This window comes from Pongo abelii, chromosome 22, assembly GCF_028885655.2.
Source record: "Pongo abelii isolate AG06213 chromosome 22, NHGRI_mPonAbe1-v2.0_pri, whole genome shotgun sequence".
NCBI lineage: Eukaryota > Metazoa > Chordata > Mammalia > Primates > Hominidae > Pongo > Pongo abelii.
This window is the reverse complement of record NC_072007.2, coordinates 39,989,178-40,004,693: the sequence shown is the minus strand read 5'-3', so window position 1 is coordinate 40,004,693 and position 15,516 is coordinate 39,989,178. Positions and strand designations below refer to the sequence as shown.

General features: G+C 38.4%; 1 protein-coding gene across 11 annotated transcripts in view; it reads left to right on the top strand.

Annotated features, from left to right (window-relative positions):
• The window catches only part of GRIK1 (glutamate ionotropic receptor kainate type subunit 1), a 404,073-nt gene that overhangs the window by 147,379 nt on the left and 241,178 nt on the right, over positions 1–15,516 (top strand). The gene's annotated exons all lie outside the window — the stretch shown is intronic.

Here is a 15,516-nt window from a genome sequence, read left to right as displayed (position 1 = left end):
ATGTGGGGCAATAGGATAAGAAAGGAGTAATAATATTGGTCTAATGTGTGGAGAAAATGAGAATACTTGATGAATATATCAAAGGTTACCCAGAGAGACTTGAAGACCAGCTGCTGGGAGATCAGGAACCTGAGCAGCAAGGATAGCTCAAAGGGAAGTCATTTTACATGGTGTGAACTGGTGTAAAAGATAAGGGAAAAATAGAAATCATAGGTAATTATCCAATCTTAAAATAGAGCAGGCTGAGCGCGGTGGCTCATGCCTGTAATCCTAGTATTTTCAGAGGCCAAGGCAGGCAGAACACCTGAGGTCAAGAATTCGAGACCAGCCTGGCCAACATGGTGAAACCCCGTCTCTACTAAAAATACAAAAATTAGCCGGGTGTAGTGGCAGGTGCCTATAATTCCAGCTACTGAGGAGGCTGAGGCAGGACAATCACTTGAACCTGGGAGGCAGAGGTTGCAATGAGCCGAGATTGCACCACTGCACTCCAGCCTGGGCGACAGAGGGAGACTCCAGCTCAAAAAAAAAAAAAAAAAAAAAAAATTAGAGCAAAGCATCAGGAAGCTTGGGAGCTTCCTGAGTGACAGACAGGGTGACCTTACATTCTGTTTGCCCAGGACATCTCTGATTTACGTCTGCTTTACCAGCACTCAAAAATGCTGTCATATGGGATGATAAATTATATGATCATACTTCCAGGAGAGTAAATGGAGTGAATGAAGAGGAAGCCTCTTTCACTAGTTGTCTCTGGACAAAATCCCACTTGGAATTATTACCAATAATGAGTTAGTTACTCAGAGACATATTTCTATTTCACCAACTTTCTATTTACCATGAAAAACAAACTGTACGATAACACAAAAGCCCAATAAAACCAACTGCATTATCCTGTACCTGGAAAAATCAGTACATAAAAAGAAACAGTTTCTAACACATAACATATCCAACTGCCCAGGTACTATTCAGAAAGCAGGTCCCATGTGCTGGTTAACTCACTGATCCACAAGGAACAAGGTACATTTTGCTTCCATTTACTTTTAACCATGATGATGATGTTTCATAGCTTGACAATTATAGAACTATAATAGCTGACTATAAATTCAAAGTAACTTCCTCAAGTAGTATTTTAAGGTTGTGAAAATATTTGCTGGGCTATTAAAAGTTAGGTAATGTTTCTCTAACACAGTAACATGTACAGATATGGATTTTAGTGAGATTGCTATTGAGTCAGGTATTTAAAATCGATATTTAAAAATATACGTTTTTCTCCATTAATTTAATAATTGATGATTTCTATGCACTAAATTGTTAGGGAATTACAGGCTGTTTTTAAAGAAATTGCTTTCATATGTGGTCATTTCATTCGATCATTATGAAATATCTGGAATATTAGGGGAAAAACAAGGTATAATTATCAAACAAAATCCTATTTTTGGTAAAATTAAATGACTAATCAGGGTCACTTTTTGAAGCAAAATCAGGTTTTTGTTGTTGGACTATGAAGACACAGTCCTTTCATTCTCATGAGGTCTTTTTAAAAACATTTTGTACATAAACTTGCATTTCAAGCTTTATGTCATTATTATGAAAAATAATTGTCATAATTTGGACAGAGCCATGCTAAAATGGACCTTTGTGTCTTCCATGAGGGCAGAGTTTGTGAAGAAGGTTAACAAAGTGTATGGAATGCTTCCTAAAAGCACACCCACTTGGCAGACAAACAATTACATGTGAATTATAAATACATTTTTAAAGCAAATCTGTGGAGCACCGCTACAAGCAAAATTTTCTGAGCCTTTATTTAATGTATTTATTTGAAATCAATGATTTTCAAACTTATTCTATAATTCAGCTAATTTGCTGGTCTTCTAGTAGCCCTTTCTAGTTAACCTGAATTATTTAGCTAGCCAGTGATGGCCATATTATTAGGATATTTCTCTTCCAGTAGGGGAAGGCAGCTTTCCTTTCTGTCTTTCTCTGCCACGCTTTTTAACCAACAGAGAGAGGAAAAAACAGGAAGGGGAGAAGGAGGAGGAGAAGGAAAAGGCAGAGAGGGGAAAAGGAAAAGGGGAAGGGACAGGGTAGGGGGTGGGAGAGAAAGACAGAGACAGACAGCACGCACTCCACTGAATATACTCAAGAGCCATAACTTGTAGCAGGGCTGTTACATGTGGCAGCAGCTAGGCACTGTGAGACTTGGGGGAGCACCATTCCTGTGGACTATACTGTGAGAGATTAATGCACAGGGTTGTCCAAGGCTATGGCCCTAAACATTACACACTCAAAAAAATGTTCCTGTCAAGAATATCCACAAGCAATAGCCTCATGTTCATGTTATCTGGCTAAGTCTCGTAGACACCCTATATTGCCTTGCATGCTAGGTCCCAGTACAACAATGTAGTATGTGTGCATATTAGAGGAGAATTTCCCTCCATCCTCCTCCTGAATATGTCTTTTTCTGGGCCATTTACATGAACCAGCTTTCATTCACAGCCTGCATATGAGGGGGAGGATCAAATTTGCTCACGTGCAATGAAGGTGCATTAATTGACACAGGGTAGTAGAAAATAGTGACATTAAATAGTTCTGATTGCACTAAGTGCTACTGAGACAAAAGTGGAAATTATTCTTTCCATATTCTGAGGAGGCTAATTAAAAATAAAAAAGCAGATATTCTTTCTTTCCCCAGTAAAACAATTACTCTTCGTGGTATACATTTACACTTAGTAAGAGCTGCTAATGAGGTTGTTTACATTTGTACTGTCACTTGCACACTAAGTCGCATCATGAATAGGAATAGGTGTACCTTGCAACGTGCACCATCACCTAGCAGTGAGCCCGCACCATGCCTTCGGAACTCCATGCATCATGTTGCACTGAGCAAAGCAAAGGAAATATTTCAGAGCAGGCATATTTAATTAACCATAATGGACATTTTGGTTGCAGTTAAATCATAATCATCACCACCAACTGCTCAAATTTTATCCATTCAGCATACATTTATGGAGTGCCTACTGCGTACTTGGGATGAAACTTGCTTTTGATGATGCTCTAGGATTTCTCATGTTGAGAAGTCTGTGCCTTTCAGGAAATTACCTCGTAATGATGGGAATGGCAAACCAGTGCCCCGAGAGAGTAAACGCACCTTCAGGAGGTAATTTTCTCACCTCACCCACAAGAAATTTCAAATAATGGTAATCATGAGCACTTTCCTAATACTGAATTCATAATCCCATCTGTGTCATATAATCATGGCAACCATGGGGATCCTTTTCTTCTTTTACGGATGGAACAAAGGGAGAGCACCTCTTATTCCAGCAAATTCAAAAGCTGAACTTATCTAAGCTATATACATATGTGTGTATATATATCCACACATATACGTATACACATACATATATACATATACACAATACATATACATATATACTATTTATTAATATATACTATATACACACACACATAACAGTCAGTTTCCAATTTACAAATGGGTTAAACTCCAAAATTGATATGGAAAGTATTTCATTAAACTCTAAAACCCACTTTTTTATCAAAAATTCTAACGTACAAAAATTATGCTGTTAAATCAGCCTATAAAGCAAACATTCTTATTTGCACCTGCAGTCCTCTCCATCAATACATGTGTAAATATTTATTATATTTATAGTATCATGAATACATAGGCCCACAGAAAGCTCATATTCAGAAATTAGCTTATGTAAGAGTTTTCTGCTTAAAATATTTCAACAAATATATGAAAATTTCATCTTGGTTCTTCCTCTCTACAGTAATCTCCATCCTCTCCTTTATCGGGCCCTCCAACTCCTCAGTAGTCAGTATTTCTCTAGGGTTTTCAACTGCTTTTACTAGACTATTAGAAAGCCATCATTGACCAATTGCCTGCCCACCTGAAGAATAAATTTTCCTTCTTTGCCAACGCTGAGAATCCAGTAAAATTCTTGAGGCTTGCTTTTCATACAGTTCAACATCATGCGTGGACTATTTCAGGCCTGTTGAATTACCTAAACTATACTATTTAAATGTTCCCCCCTCCCTTCCCTTCTCCTTGTTCTTCTTTCCCTCTCTCTGCTTCATGCATGTGCATAGCTGAATCCGATGGGTCCTTGCTGGAACTCAGCAGCAATCATAGTACTAAACCACAGGAACAACTCCATTGTTATAAAGCACTGTTCTTTCTCCAGGCTTCAGTGCCCCCAAACCCTTTCCCCTCCTTTTTTTCCTCCTCTTCTCCTGGGAATGCAGAAAAAGAAAATTCTAATAGGGAGATATCTCCAGCATCAGCATATCACAGATTTGTCTGGCTTCCCATCACACTGAGGATAAATTTCTCGTCCCTTACCATGTCTTGCAAAGTCCCATGGGCTCTGGTCCAGCATCTCTCTTTGACCAGAGCTCACACCACACTCCAGATCCAGCTTCAGATCCAGCCACAGTGATCTGCTTTCTATTCCTGGATCATGCCCAACTCTTGGTCTCTGAGGACTTTTGCACTAACAGTTCCAACCACTTCTCAGCATCAGTGTCACCTACTCAGACCACTCAATTTAAAGTTGGCCCCCTCTCCTTCCCAAGCACCTTTCTATTACCCTGTTTACTTTTTTCCCACCACAATCAGTGCCTCTTTTAAACTTATTCATTATTTAGAATCCATACACCCCACCTGGAATGTAAATTCCGTAAAGCAATGAGTATTCATTCCCTGTGGTGTCCTAGAACCCGGAATAGGATTTAGAAAAGGGGCACTGACCAAACATTCATTGTAAATAGGTGAATAAGGTGAATCTACCAGGCAGGGCATGGTGCCTCATCCCTGTAATCCCAGCACTTTGGGAGGCCAAAGTGGGTGGATCACTTGAGCCCAGGAGTTCAGGACAAGCCTGGCTGACATAGTGAGACCTCATCTCTACAAAAAATACAAAAATACAGGCATGGTGGTGCATGCCTGTGACCCTACTCACTTTGGAGGCTGAGGTGGGAGAGTCATCTGAGCCTGGAAGTTCGAGGCTGCAGTGAGCTGTGATTGTACTACTGCACTTCAGACTGGGTGACAGCAAGACTGTCTCAAAACAAAAAAAAGAAAGAAAGAAAGAAACCATGAAACTGGACATTCATTATGATTAACATCTTAACCTGTATCATTTATTGGGCCTTCTTGCTGGTAATATGTATCTCAAATATAACAAAAGGGGACTTGGCCGGGCGAGGTGGCTAATGCTTGTAATCCCAGCACTTTGGGAGGCCGAGGTGGGCAGATCATGAGATGAAGATATTGAGACCATCCTGGCCAACTTGGTGAAACCCCATCTCTACCAAAAATACAAAAATTGCTGGGAGTGGTGGCACACGCCTGTAGTCCCAGCTATTTTGGAGGCTGAGGCAGGAGAATCGATTGAACCTGGGAGGTGGAGTTCGAAGTGAGCCGAGATCACGCCACTGCCCTCCAGTCTGGTGACAGAGCGAGACTCCATCTCAAATAAATAAATAAATAAATAAATAAATATTAAAGGGGACTTACGTGAACATGTCACTCAGTTTAACTTTCCCTCTAGCAACCTTCATTTATTCATGAGCTTCACAAAGATTTGATTTGTGAGCATCGAATATAGCTTATGGGCATGACCAATTCTTACTAAACTTTATAGGCATTTTACAAATACCCTTTGAAAGTTCACAACACGGAAATAAACACTGGTCTCCCCATTACTTTTCTTGTTTCTCTACAGGTTTCTACTGCTTTTCTCCATGCAGCACTCAAACCAAAGCCTTTATTCATAAACTCCATTATCCATGTCTCTCCTACATTCAAAACCTGTAGCAAATAAAAAACAAATCTGGACTTAAGAAAATAGAGACTTTATTTGAAAAGATTTTTGCAATAACAGGGTTACTGCAATAAGGGAAGGAGTACTATTGCAATAGGGAGAAGGCTTACTCCGTGAGGTATGAAAGCAATTCAAAGGTCAGGCAGAAAAGAGCTTTTCTTTTACAGAAAGGAGTAAGCCAACCTGGAAGGAGCCAGGTGTAGGCGAGTGGGGAGAGCAGATGGCTTGATCGGACAGTTAAACAGGAGACGTCTTTCTTTGTAGATGATTTTCAGGAGGGGTTATTATGACTCCAATACTTGCTTAACCTAAGAAGTGAGTCAAGTTCAGGGTCCTGTGGTGAAGAGTGAAACTTAATTGAAGTTTGGTTAAATCAAATTAACAAGCATTTTGTTCTGATTGGTCAGCGGGGACCAATAGTTCAGCTAATCATGTATGAGACAAAGAATGGGAATTTGGAAGGTCTGCATCTGGCCTTGCCCTAGGTGAACAAGGAGGTCATTCCCAAACCTTATCTAAGTCATATGGGGAAGGGTGGTTCTTGCAGTAAGCCATTTCCAATAACACAAAGAGTACAGGGATTTCTTTCATCATTGCTGATATCCAGGAGCACAGGTCTCAGGTAAGGTTTAACATAGCCACTTCCAATGGCTTTCCAGTTCATTTGAAGTAAACCCATTATTTTCAGTGGTCTGTAACAGAGGTCCCCAACCAATGGGCCATGTGGCCTGTTAGGAACTGGGCCTCACACCAGCAGGGGAGCAGTGAGTGAGTGAGTGAAACTTCATCTGTATTACAGCCACTCTCCATGGCTCACATTACCACCTGAGCTCTGCCTCCTGTTAGATCAGCAGCGGGATTAGATTCTCATAGGAGTGTGAACCCTATTATGAATTGGACATTGAGGGATCTAGGCTACAGGCTCCTATAAGAATCTACTGCCTGATGATCTGTCACTGTCTCCCATCACCCCCAGATGAGACCGTCTAGTTGCAGGAAAACAAACTCAAGGCTTTCACTGATTCTGCATTATGGTAAGCTGTGTAATTATTTCATGATATATTACAACGTAATAATAATAGAAATAAAGTGCACAATAAATGTAATGCACTTGAATCATCCTGAAACCATTCCCCACTCTCCTTGGTCCATGCAAAAATTATCTTCCACAAAACTAGTCCCTAGTGCCAAAAAGGTTGGGGACCATTGGTCTATAAGTCACCATGTGATCTGACTTCCACCCACTCTCTGAGTCATTTCCATCCCATCTCAACTGTGCTCACTGGCCTCCTTAGGTTCTATTCTAGATTCTATGTTCCTGCTCAAAGACGTCTGGGCTTGCTCATCCTCTGCCTGAATGCTTTCTCCCAGATACCACATGGCATTGGGTATCTGCAAATGTCTTTTTGCAATGCCCATCTTGACCACCTTGTATAATAACACAATCACTCTCATAACAATTCGCCCTTCCAAGCTCCTCATCCTGCTTCATTTCACTCTGTGGGACTTACTACAATCTGACATGTTGTATAGATTTGGAATTGTTTTGTCATCTTTCACCCTTCACTGAAATGTGAGCTCTAGAAAGATACATATAGACTGTCTCTTTGATTTACTGCTATACTTTTATCTTTATCACCTACAACTATTTGTTAGATTATTGAACAAGCAAACAAATGATTACATAAATGAACAAATGAATGAACAGAAGTAATTATATTGTCTCAAATTGAGAAACTTCGTACAAAGATTCTTCAACAGTGTCTAAGAAGTTATTTCTCTTGGGAGATCAGGATAAACAAGGACCAAAATGAGGGACACTAAACTAGGAAGCCATAAAACCCTGTTGTCAATTTCCAGCACTAGAAATTACCAAAGAAATGCATAACTTATTAAAATTTAAATGAAGTCACTAGCAAGATTGATAAATGTTCCTGGCGTTCTACCAAAAAATGTCTGTTGCATCACATTGGAATGGACCTAACCTATGAAGAATTATGGTGCATCTATGGGCTAAAGATGAAAATGTTAAGGATATCTCTAAATACTGTTCTTTGGAAAATCCAGAAGGAGGAAATAGTAATTAATTATGTTAGGATAAATATATGATTTGTCTTCCAAATCTAAATAGACTGGATTAATCAAATGTCACAGTGGCATTTCTAATAATGATTGTGCTGTGCAAAGTCCATTAGTGAGCTATATTTGCCAAGAGAAAAGTTACAGAGAATCAATTAAATAAACAGAAAATTATCTTCCCCTCTCCCTCTCCTCCAGATAGTCTATGAATCTTACCATTTTTGGTGATGCCTGGATCCTTTGAAAATTAAGTAAACATTTATATAAGATGCTCTCCCTTGAGCCCCCAAATCACTCCACGATGTTTAACACTGTAGAGTTATCTAATATCTTTGAAAAGGAGAGATTTTAAATGATAAGAGCAAATTAAAAATGGCTTAGTATGTCAGAAAGGATCATGGCATTCTAACACTAAGTCTTCTGTATTAATAAATGCACCTGTAATGTCCCCAGGATTAATGAGAAATATCTTGGCAGGATTCATTTGAGCAGCAAATTTGCCTAGTTATACTTACAGATCATCTTAAAATCGCCTGCTTGAGCACAATGACATCATAAATATGTATTTGAAACTAAATTTAAAATTTGAGAGGAGCAATATCCATTCATTAAAGAGGAAGAAACAAATGCATTACAATGAATCTCAGATAAATGAAAAAGCCTGACTCTACAGCTATGAAAGGATTTAGTGACCCTTAGTGTGAGTGTGAAGATATTCTTATTCAAAGCAAGGCTATCCATCAATGAATTCTTTCAGAGACACTCTTATCTGAAGGCTTATTGGGGATAGGTTTAATTCCTATATACTGAGTCTCTTAGAACTGAGAAATCTCAAGTTAAAATGGATCAAATGTAGGATTTTGTTGTAGGGTGCCCTAAATGGGAAGGCTGGGCTGGCAAGTGCTTTGAGGAAGCTTCCTGATTTTTTCCTCCATGTGCCACAGTCATCAATGTCTTGCCCAAGACTTTCTGGTTTCACAGGAAATTTATTAACTGTGGCCATACCACGGAGACTTTTCTGTGTACATTTCTTTACAAAAAGCAAACTGGTGAAAGAAGCCGGACAGACACCAAGAAGGACATAGGGATGATTTCATTTACATGAAGTTCAGGGATAGGCAAAATATAACTACAGTAATAGAATTTAGAATAGGGGTGTAGAGGGTCGAAGGTGGCCCTCAAAAAGATAGGTCCATATCCTAATACCCCAGAAACTGAGAATGTGACCTTATTTGGAAAAAGGGCTTCTGCAGATATAATTAAGCTAAAAATCTTGAGATGACATTAATCTTGCATTTTCCAAATAGGCTGTAAATCCAACGACAAGTGTCCATGTAAGATACACAGAGGCCGGGCGCGGTGGCTCACGCACGTAATCCCAACACTTTGGGAGGCTGAGGCGGGTGGATCACAAGGTCAGGAGATCGAAACCATCCTGGCCAACATGGGGAAACCCCATCTCTACTAAAAATACAAAAATTAGCTGGGCATGGTGGTGTATGCCTGTAATCCCAGCTACTCAGGAGGCTGAGACAGGAGAATCGCTTGAACCTAGAGAGTCAGAGGTTGCAGTGAGCTGAGATCGCCACTGCACTCCAGCCTGGCAACAGAGTGAGACTCCGTCTCAAAACAACAACAAAACACACAGATGAGAGACACATAGGGAAGGAGAAGACAAAGGCAGAGATTGGGGTAATGCTGCCACAGCCCAGCAATGCCTGGAGCTACCAGAAACTGACAGAGGCAATATAGGCTTGTCCCCTAGCCCATTCTTTCACTGTAGCAGCATCTCTCCAATCTCTCAGAGGGATAAAGCCTTGGGAATGGATGCTTTAATTTTGGACTTCTGGGCTTCAGAACTGTGAGAGAATACATTTCTGTTATATTAAGCCACCAAGTTTCTGTTCATTCACTACAGCAGCCACAGGAAGCTATACCCAGGGAACACAAAGCTATCACATAAGGAGCACACACTTTCTGTGCTTTGCCATGTGTATGATACCAAAAAGTATATGAACAAAAATGAAGTAATGGGTTTTTTGGGGGCTTTTTTTTTTTTTTTTTTGAGACAGAGTCTCACTCTGTTGCCTAGGCTGGAGTGCAGTGATGCAATCTTGGCCCACAGCAACCTCCACCTCCGGGTTCAAGCGATTCTCCTGCCTCAACCTCCTGAGTAGCAAGGATTACAGGCATGCACCACCGTAATCAGCTAATTTTTTATATTTTTTGTAGAGATGGGGTTTCACCATGTTGGCCAGGCTAGCTCAAAAATCCTGACCTCAGGTGATCCACCCGCCTTGGCCTCCCAAAATTCTGGGATTACGGCATGAGCCACCACACTCAGCCTGAAGTAATGTTTTTAGAAGTCAAAATAAATCCTCAAAGTTCATCTTAAGCATTGCATTAGGCTGATATCTTCTTGTAGCAGTGAGTATTCATAAAACCATTATTATAAAATGGTTATGCTTCTGATATTTTGTGAGGAAAACTTTTTAAAAATATAATCACACATTTTAAAATGCACCAGAAAAACTAGGTATTGGAGGGAACCATTTCTGAATTGTTTGTGAATTGATTAATCACCCTGGGTTTGTTTTGTTTTGCTGCAACTTCAATAATAATTATTAAAACCATAAGTCAAATTATGATTTTTCCTGACTGGGATTTATTTTATGACTTGATGTTTCTGTTTGCCTACATGGAGCTTTTCAGCTGCAAAATACCCCTTGAGGTAACATCAGACAGCTTGGGCAACGCCCTGATTTATAAATGTATTTATTTATTAATTAATTCATTCATTTCTATTACACCTTAATTTACTAAACTAAAATGTATCTTAACTTGTGTGAACTCAGAGTTGAAACTCACGAATTTTCAAACATTTAAGACATTATTAGAAATAATCCATTTGATGTACGGGATAGTGTTAATTAAACAATGGTAAGTCTATAGTTAATTTTATTTTTATTTCTGTAAACAAATCTTTTATTAAAAACAAACAACAACAGATACTAGAATGAGTACATGTGTAAACTGAAAAGAAAAACAAAGAGATTTTCTGTGTATGTCATACTTCATTAAATAGAAGTGTCTCAGAGCTTATAAATCTCCAAATTTAACCAAAGAAGAAAAAGAAGTTGTTATATAATGTGATATTTAAAAAAAAAAAACCTAGGCAAAGATTAAATGCTACCCCAAACAACACCCACTGTATGTATATGGGGGATGGAGGGTTGTCATTCTGATCCCCTGTTGGTAAAGATAAAAATTAGCACAACCTTTATAAAGAGTGATTTAATATTCAATATTAGTATCTGCCAGAAATCCAAACGCATTTACCCTTTGACCAAGTAATCACACTTCTAGGAAATATTCTTCACATGTATTCAATGTACAAAATAAGTTTGTACAAGGTTATTGATTCTAGTATTTTTTAACAGCAGAAGTTTAGGAAAACTTAAACACCCATCAATATGAGACTATTCAAATATATTATGTTCCACTCATGCCATGGAACAACTGAAAAAGCTTCTTTTATATTGACATAGTATGATTTACTGTTAAGCTTCACAAAAGGTAAGATGCGTAACAATCCCTATAATATGCTATTTTTAAAAAACAACAGTCCTGTAGTCCCAGCTACTCGGGAGGCTGAGGCAGGAGAATGGCGTGAACCCGGGAGGCGGAGCGTGCAGTGAGCCAAGGTCGCGTCACTGAGCACTCCAGCCTGCGCGACAGAGCGAGACTGCGTCTAAAAAAAAAAAAACAAAAAAAAACCCAACAGTCGGGACTCAGTTTGTTCATAGGACTGATTGATAGGGTAATAGTAAAAGAAATGTTTTTCTGTGTATCCTTTGGACTCTAGAATTTTGAGCCATGTGATTGTTTTATGTTTTCAAAGTCAATAAAGTTAAAATTATAAGAAAGATAGCCTAAGTAATAAATGTGTGGAAATGAATAGAGAATTTTTTTAATGGACCTAAGTATACATAAAATATAGTATAAGCTAAATGCAGCATTATGTGTAAAACAACAAACCAGTCAATAAAAGCGGCTGGAAAAATATAAGCCAGAACCCTATGTTACTGATCTCACTGAGTTCATTTGATATGGATTGGAAAATTTTAATGCTAAAAAATAAAATCATATGAGGACTATAATAAAATAGGTACCAAATATGCTTATAATGTGGGGAGTAAATAAAACTAAAAATAGAGGAAAACCTAAACATAGGGGAAAAGACTAACCAGTTGATTACATCAAAATATGTATATGCACAGCGAAATAAAATTTTAAAGCAAACAAAAAAACCTGCAAAATATATGACAGACAAAATATTAATGTTTATTCAGCAAACATTTATTGAGCAGCTACTAAGTGCTAGAAAATGGGAAATAGAGATCCACATCAATGGTACTATTTTTGCCCTGATGGAGATCTTACAAATAACAATAATACAAATATTGTAATAGAAAAATATTTGCAAAAGACAAAAACAGGAAATTTACAGGAAGAAGGTCAACAAATATGTATATTTTAAATATTTAACTTTAATAAAATCAAAGAATAAACATAAAAAATCTAATATCAGATTATTGGAGATGGATACATTAAGCATTGTTCAAGAATGGGAAGAAATGGATACTTTAATGTGTTGTGTTGGGGGCTATATAATGATACAGCCTTTTTGTAGGGAAATGACACTGCACATCAAGAATTAAAATGTGCATGAATTTTGCTGGAACGATTTCACACCTACAATTTTATACCAAGACTAAAAATGATCAAGTGAATACAAATGTACATGAGTAGAGATGTTCATTGCAGCATTGTTTACATAGTGAAAAACCAAAACCAAGCCTCCGTGTGTAACATTAAAGGGTTGGTAAAATGAAGAAAAGTAAAAGGAAATTCCCTGAAGTTATTAAAAGGGAGATGAATTAGATATATTCATTAACTGAGAAAGATATCCATGTCATTGTTAGGAAAAACTAGTTCCAAATCTGAGTAGTATCCATGGGGAAATCTTTGCCCATTTTATGTGAAATAAGTAATTCAAATCTACAAGACAAACAGGTTCAATGGGTAATCCAAGCCCCTGTCTCCCAGCCTGTAACAGGCAGGCACAGAGTCAATCAGAGTAAGCCTGTGGACCAAAGAGAATCCTAGATCTCATGATGCTCCATCTCGGGGGCACTGACCACCCCTTGCCCTTCTGAAAAATCAAGAATCTGTAAAGCATTTGGCGAATTTAGTTAAATTAAATGTAAACTTTCTCCATGACTCAGCAATTCCATTCCCGACATATGTCCCAAAGAAAGGGAACATTACAAAAAAACTGTGGCCTGTAATCCCAGCACTTTGGGAGGCCAAGGTGGGTGGATCACGAGGTCAGGAGATTGAGACCATCCTGGCTAACACAGTGAAACCCTGTCTCTACTAAAAATACAAAAAATTAGCCGGGTGTGGTGGCAGGCACCTGTAGTCCCAGCTGCTCGGGAGGCTGAGGCAGGAGAACGGCGTGAACCCAGGAGGCAGAGCTTGCAGTGAGCCGAGATCACGCCACTGCACTGCAGCCTGGGTGACACAGTGAGACTCCGTCTCAAAAAAAAAAAAAGGTGTTGCAGTGTTGTATATGGGACAGTGAGTTGGCAGTACCCAAATTCCCATCACTAAGGAATGGGTAGAGGATGGAACCAGGGCACAATAGGCAGCTTTTAGAAACAGTAGGTTAGGTGCACATGTAAGAACAGGGATAGTGCTGAGCAAAAAAAAAAAAAAAAAATCAGAAGGATATCTGCAAAACAACAAAATTTATGTAAGTTTAAAAGTGCATGCAACAACCATAGACATTTAAAGATATGCATTAAATCCATTGAATGTTCACCAGCTTGGGGTGGGGAAGAGAGTAATGAGAGTGGGAAATACAATGGCATATACATACGTACGTATTTATAAAGAGGGATATTGCATGGGCTAATGATGATAGTAGGACATGAAAGTTATAAAATTAACTCCTTGTTCATGGAAACTAAAAAATGGAAGGAAGGAAGGCGGGATGGAAGAGAGGAAGAAATGCAGTGTGGGAGGGAAGTAGGTTTTAGGAAAGGAGAAAGAAAGGAAAAAAGGAAGGAGCGTGTTGCAAAGAAGTATAAAGTTGCAAAGAAGCACAGATAGGTATGATTCCATTTATATAAAATTTTGTGTATATATCTGTGAAAAGGGTTTGTGTATACATGTGTGCATGTGTGTACATAAAAGAGATGTCTTAAAGAATACTCATTAAAATGAGCATTTTAATGTTCAACAATGTCACCCCTGGGAGTGAGATTTTAGAAGGGTTTTACTTTTCTTAATACTTCTTTTGTATTGCTCGGCTATTCCAGATGGGAATGTGTTATATCTATAATCTGAGGTTGAGGGGTTGGTATAATTTTGGGTTGTGGGTGGAAATAAATCATCCAGGAATAGCAGATCCTCTCTCTTGCTCTCCTGACATGACTTTCATATAAACATTGTCTCTTATCATTTTTACTCACCCTCCAATGTGTCAAATGTAAAGCAGGTGTGGCAGAAGCAATAGTGATTTAGTTACAAAATATTGAAATATACTATAAAGATGGACAGGAAATCCATAAGATGCTCTTCTGCAATTAAAAACAGTATCTAATCATCAGAAACAAGTTTCCTGGCTTGAAATCAAGTGATAAAATGATGCTGAGCCACAAGAGATTCTTGCCCTAATTCCCCTAAAGCTGCTTGTTCTCCTGTTTGCTTTGATTGAATGGCTTCTGTTTCTATTGTCACAGACAGGGATACCTAGCAAATTCTCTGCTACTTCAGGCAGGCTTACCCTAGCAAAGTGAAATGAAATCTTAGGCAACCTCTGGGGTACTTTTTGGCTTTAATAATTCAAGTGATAGCACCCACTTTCTTTTCAGAATATATATGCCTTCCTAAACTGTCTCATGCACTGAATTTTTCTATTTTACCATGTTTGTAAATATTCCAATAATGTTATTACAAAATAATGGATAACTGTGTCCAAGATGGGTAAATTTAGCTTAAATTCAAAATATGTAAATCGTAGGGGTTCCTTGTAATCTCATGGACATGACCGAAAAGGGGAATGTGGTTCAAAATAATAGTCCCCATAAGTACATTTCAGGAAATTCCAACTAACACTTACTAATTTCAGAGTAAGTAGATACTAGCAGGCATCCAATTAGCTACAGTCTTTACATATTCTATCTCACTGAATACTCCTAATTAAGAGGTAGTATCTATTTATGAGATGGGTATAATTAGCCCCGTTCTACAGATGAGTAAATTTAAGGTCATAGAAGTTAGATAACTTGACCAAGACCACAAAGCTAATAAAGAAGTGCCCAAACTGCAGTTCAGATTTAATTATTTCATAGTATTCAGTGTTCCAAGAAGAAAATCCAGGCATGAGGGTTTTTTTTCTTTGCACTTGTATTTTGCAGGTCACAGTCACATAAGCAATTAGTCTTCACCAATCTACATTTTGTCAGCTAGATACCTCCAGCAAAAGTTGTTCCATGAAAATGTAACTTTTTATAAGATCACA